Raw genomic sequence first — 5,872 nt, 5'->3', positions numbered from 1 at the left:
ACTGTCTTTCTCTGATTTTTTAAAACTCTTTTTATGGCTTGCGGGTTTTATTTTGTGTTGCATTTTTATTCTTATCCTAATTTTACTGCATTGATTCTTAGAACTGTCTTTCAGGCTTTTTGTTTTTGAAATAACAGGGTATGCATTTCTTATATAAGTTGAAATAAGTTCTATTACTTTTGCATACACTTGCAGAAACATTCCTGTTATTCCTCCTAAACCTGTAAATAAGATATCTTCAAAGATAAGAGGACTGTCTAGCATTCCCCATCCAACTGGGAAAAGAAGACCATGGGACTCTTGGGAGAAAGCTAATGACTGTTGAACATCATACAGAAATCTGATATGCTCCTTACCTCATGCTGTGAATGGTGGTTTCTCATGGAAAGAATAACATAGTTACATCCTTCACCAGGTACCTGTTGGAGAATTAATTCATCAACTCATCTGTCTCATGTCGTCTGTACCTAGAACAGAATAAGTACGAGTTTATGAGTTGTTGTGAAATGTTGTTGCTGTGTTTATTGTAAACCACCTTCTTAGTACACAAACCACACTGGGTAGTGTAGCGGTTTGGGAGTTGAACTTAGACCTGGAATCCAGGTTCAAATCTCTGCTCAGCCATAAAGTTTCCTGGGTGACCTTCAAGGGTGGATCTAAGGGGGGGCATGGGTATGTGCCCCCCCCAACTGTCGCATTAGTGAGGAGCAAAGTTGGGTGCCAGGGGACCACTCACTGGGTAAAGCTGAGTTGGATTGGTAGCCCAGGTCTACCTGGCAGGTCTACCTGCCCAGGTCTACCTGCCCATGAAAATCTCAGCCATGGTGGCCATAAGCTCAACTGGGAACCCAGGTCTACCTGGTAGGAAGATCTGGGCTCCAAGTCTGGGCTCTGGAGTTACAGGAGTGCTCATGGCCTCCCCCCAAACATAAACACTGGATCCGCCCCTGATGACCTTGGGCCAGTTGCTCTCTCTTAGCCTGATCCACCTCACAGGGTTGTTGTGAGGACAAAGGGAGGGAGGGAACCACATACCCCATCCTACAGTCCTTGCAGTAAGGGTGGTATAAAAATGTGAAAAGTACTGGTTCCAAGTTGCTGAGGAACCCTGGGATAAAGTCCACAGTGCACTGGGCCCCACATGGTGCACTGGTTTCCCCAAGCTTACCAGTGGTGGGTGATGGGCAACAGGAGATGCCATTAAGTTTTTCCTACCTTCTCTTTGGTGAATGGTAGGGTAAAGTTTTGCTGGTGGTGGCTGCTCCCTCTCCCTGCTTTGCCTACTTGTTTTGCACTCAACCAAGTAAGATCCAAGCTATTCACATGCCCATGTAATAACTAAAGCTTCTTTCTCCACTTGAACTTTGTTCTGTTTCTGTACCTCTTAGTGATGTTTGTCTGAATGCTGCTGTTATTAGTTTATACAACTATGCATCTGTTTTTACTGCAAATGGGTAAATTCCAGAGGGAGAATAATGCAAGTCTGTTGCAGTAAAAACAACGAAGAGTCTCGAGGTGCTATAAAGATGGGGAAAATAACCTCACTGCATCATAAGGTTTTGTGGGCCAGAGCAACTGTTACCCTGCACATGCCTGATCTCGTCTGATCTCGGAAACTAAGCAGGGTCAGGCCTGGTTAGTACTTGGATGGGAGACCACCTGGGAATACTGGGTGCTGTAGGCTTATACCATAGTCTTTCAAGACTGAAGGTTGCCAGCCATGGGCCAGAGCATCTTTTGTTGAATGCAGTTGATATTGGGTAGTTTTCAGCCACGTTTGGCAAAACAGAGGACGATGCTGGCAATTGTTTCTATCATAGTAAAGTTCACTTTACTGTGCGTTGCCCATTGCCCACACTTTAGAGTTCTCGTAGAGGCTCTTGAAACATGAGCTAAATTTGGTTCAGTAGTGGACCTCCCCAGCCCCACAACCTGGGGGAAAGGTCCACAATGGCACCCCTCTGCGGGATGCCACTGCCCCCCATGCACATATCTGCCCTCCCTTACCTGGAGTGCTTGGTGCCTTGCACAACTCCAGGACGTGTTAGGGAAATCTCCTGAAGGTTCCCTGATGCTTTAAATTGTGCTTCTGGCAAACCAGAAGCACAGTTTCCAACCCCATTGGGAACTTCAGAGGGGCTTCCGTGGGGTCCTAAAGGTGTGCAAGGCTTCAGGCCGGGGCATTTGCCCATCAGGTGAATGGCAGGTCCGCCACTGATTTGGTCCAAAATAATTTTTCATTTCTAGAGACCATCTTATTGCAGACACATCTTAAAGTTCATGTAAGTCCAAGGGAACATTTCTCCCTTCTGGGTCAGGCTGGATTCTCTGTGTGCTAATTATGCGTGCAACAAATTGTTATCTATCAGCAATTTTGGCTTGGTTGAAAAGTCTCCAAATGGCACATACTCTTTATCTTTGCCATAAACAAGCTCGTCATTGGCGTGTCAAAAGAGACCCTGTCACCATCTGAGAAATTCTCTTTTGAGAGACTGAAGAGAGGCCAAAGTGCAGCTAATTGAAATAGAACTATCCAAACTGCATGATGAAAGCAGTCAGTGGCCTAGATATTCTTTGCCAAGAGGGATTTGCCAAAATCCAGTTATATCAGGCTTCAAAAATGCCTTGGCTCCAGATCACCAAGATTATGTTTGTTGGTTACTGAAACCATATGCCTTTCTCTGCAACCATAAGAACATAAGAACATAAGAACAGCCCCACTGGATCAGGCCATAGGCCCATCTAGTCCAGCTTCCTGTATCTCACAGCGGCCCACCAAATGCCCCAGGGAGCACACCAGAGAACAAGAGACCTCATCCTGGTGCCCTCCCTTGCATCTGGCATTCTGACATAACCCATTTCTAAAATCAGGAGGTTGCGCATACACATCATGGCTTGTAGCCCATAATGGATTTTTCCTCCAGAAACTTGTCCAATCCCCTTTTAAAGGCGTCCAGGCTAGACGCCATCACCACATCCTGTGGCAAGGAGTTCCACAGACCAACCACACGCTGAGTAAAGAAATATTTTCTTTTGTCTGTCCTAACCCACCCAACACTCAATTTTAGTGGATGTCCCCTGGTTCTGGTATTATGTGAGAGTGTAAAGAGCATCTCCCTATCCACTCTGTCCATCCCCTGCATAATTTTGTATGTCTCAATCATGTCCCCCCTCAGGCGTCTCTTTTCTAGGCGGAAGAGGCCCAAACGCCGTAGCCTTTCCTCATAAGGAAGGTGCCCCAGCCCCGTAATCATCTTAGTCGCTCTCTTTTGCACCTTTTCCATTTCCACTATGTCTTTTTTGAGATGCGGTGACCAGAACTGGACACAATACTCCAGGTGTGGCCTTTCCATCGATTTGTACAACGGCATTATAATACTAGCCGTTTTGTTCTCAATACCCTTCCTAATGATCCCAAGCATAGAATTGGCCTTCTTCACTGCTGCCGCACATTGGGTCGACACTTTCATCGACCTGTCCACCACCACCCCAAGATCTCTCTCCTGATCTGTCACAGACAGCTCAGAACCCATCAGCCTATATCTAAAGTTTTGATTTTTTGCCCCAATGTGCATGACTTTACACTTACTGACATTGAAGTGCATCTGCCATTTTGCTGCCCATTCTGCCAGTCTAGAGAGATCCTTCTGGAGCTCCTCACAATCACTTCTGGTCTTCACCACTCGGAAAAGTTTGGTGTCATCTGCAAACTTAGCCACTTCACTGCTCAACCCTGTCTCCAGGTCATTTATGAAGAGGTTGAAAAGCACCGGTCCCAGGACAGATCCTTGGGGCACACCGCTTTTCACCTCTCTCCATTGTGAAAATTGCCCATTGACACCCACTCTCTGCTTCCTGGCCTCCAACCAGTTCTCAATCCACGAGAGGACCTGTCCTCTAATTCCCTGACCACTTCTGAAGTTATATAACCACTTCTAACCACTTCTGAAGTTATATAAGAGTCAAAGAAATACAAAATAGGTTCAGGTATAACAACCATTCCTACACACTAATGAGTGGGTCCTTCCATCCAAGTGATAACTCCCATCTTTTCCAAGCTGGCTAATTTAACTTTCCATAGGTATGTTATATACTTGGGCATTACTGTGATATCTGCATTAGACTGGAAACCACCCTAAGGCCGCAATCCTATGCACACTTATCTGCAAGTAAACACTACTAAACACAGTTAGACTTACTTCTGAGTAAAAATGTATAGCAGTGGTTCCCAAACTCTGGGCTGCAGCACCCAAGGTAACTGCGGTGAACTCACAGGGGTACGGTGGGATGTCCCTGGAGGCCTCTTCCCAGCACTCCCAGGTGCTGCCATCTTAGATCATGAGAGATTTTACATCAGATTGCCTCTCCCCTTCATTTTGGCTGCCATTTGACTTGAATTTAACACTCCTATTAGTGCAAATGGGAGCATCCCATCCAAGACAAACAGAACTGATATAGCCATGAGGCCGACTTAAATGTTCACTTCAAGCAGTGAGTTGAGGGGGTACAGTGAACTGATGAAAGGTGCCCCGTCTCCACGTCTGCCCATTGCCCCCCTCAGTTGGCACCCCTCCAAACTGCTTCAATCAGGCTGCCAATTCTCTTCCTGCTCACTGAAAGTATGTGGGAAGAGGATTGGGATAGTGGAAGCCCACCTTTCAGTTTGAAGGATAAAAAAAGTTGCTACCCCCTCAGACCTCTTAGGAGAAGCAATCCAGAACCTGCCCCTGCTCCCTTCAAATCTAGTGCTACTGTCTCCTTTTACTACTACTCAGTGCTGTTTAAAGTGGAACAGTGATGGACAATGGTTCCCAAACTGTTAGCCGTGGCTCCCTGGGGAACCATGGAAGCCAGACAGGGGAGCATCAGAATCCTTGTGAAAAACCTGCCACTCTATACAATATATAGGATTGTAGCCCGTAGTGGGAAGCTGCAGCCAATGGCCCAGTAGATCAATGGAGTCACCAGTCAAAAAAGTTTGGGAACCACTAGTAATGGGGGAAAATGACTAAGGCCTACCCCATCATAATTCGAACTGAGCTCCCTATGACTGCTATTTAGCAAAAGAAAAGAAAAAACAGCATGCACAGGCCAATCACATACTTAGTTTAATGCTTGAACAGACACTTTGCATAGAACTAAGCAAAGGGTCTGTCAGCTAATACTGCCATAGGAAAGATTATGTTGAGCTCGATTCCAGACAATATCGTTTTTCACTCATTTCAACCAAAGCTTGATTTACTTAAGATTTTATCCAAAGTGATAAAGTTGCTCTGTTTGAGATTTTGCAATCAACATCTTTAATTGGAAAACGTCTTTTTATTAATTCTTTTCTAACGACCTCCATTGAACACTCAAAGTAGGCTGTAAAAGTCTTGAACTGTGTTTATAATTTATTAAAAATAATTATTAGCAGACCACTGAAGTGAAATTTCTGTCTACTCCTGGAACATCACTTGCTTTCCCCATTTTCCCGATTCCCTGTCCGTTGCCTTGCTAATTGGTATTTGCATCTTCGGCGAAGAACTATTTCAGATTTAAATAATTCAAGACAAATATAATTTTTCTTGCTATGATGGATGATGGATAATTTATTTATTATACCTGCTGTTTTATTTTCCAAAATAGAATTTAAATGGACCTTAACTCAATTAGGATGCATTTTGCCATCCTTGTCAATGAACTGTGTTAACAGGTGGCTATAGATTGCTTATCCTTAGGGAATGCTCATTCTGGTATTGATAAACCTCCCAGATGCCCTCTCAACAGATTTTCATCTCCATGGATTCCATTATCCGTGGTTTGTTCAGGTTTCACTGATGGATGTCAATGTAATGTCAATTTCTAGTGGATCTAAGATTGCATTGGACTG

The 5,872-nt window shown here is 44.6% G+C and overlaps 1 pseudogene; it reads left to right on the top strand.

Annotated features, from left to right (window-relative positions):
- The first annotated feature begins 1,564 nt into the window (after positions 1-1,564).
- On the top strand, positions 1,565-1,684 carry LOC136654901 (5S ribosomal RNA; annotated as a pseudogene).
- The last annotated feature ends 4,188 nt before the right edge of the window (positions 1,685-5,872 follow it).

Source organism: Tiliqua scincoides, chromosome 5 (assembly GCF_035046505.1).
Source record: "Tiliqua scincoides isolate rTilSci1 chromosome 5, rTilSci1.hap2, whole genome shotgun sequence".
NCBI lineage: Eukaryota > Metazoa > Chordata > Lepidosauria > Squamata > Scincidae > Tiliqua > Tiliqua scincoides.
Note: the sequence above shows the minus strand (reverse complement) of the source record. Positions and strands in the feature narration are given on the sequence as shown.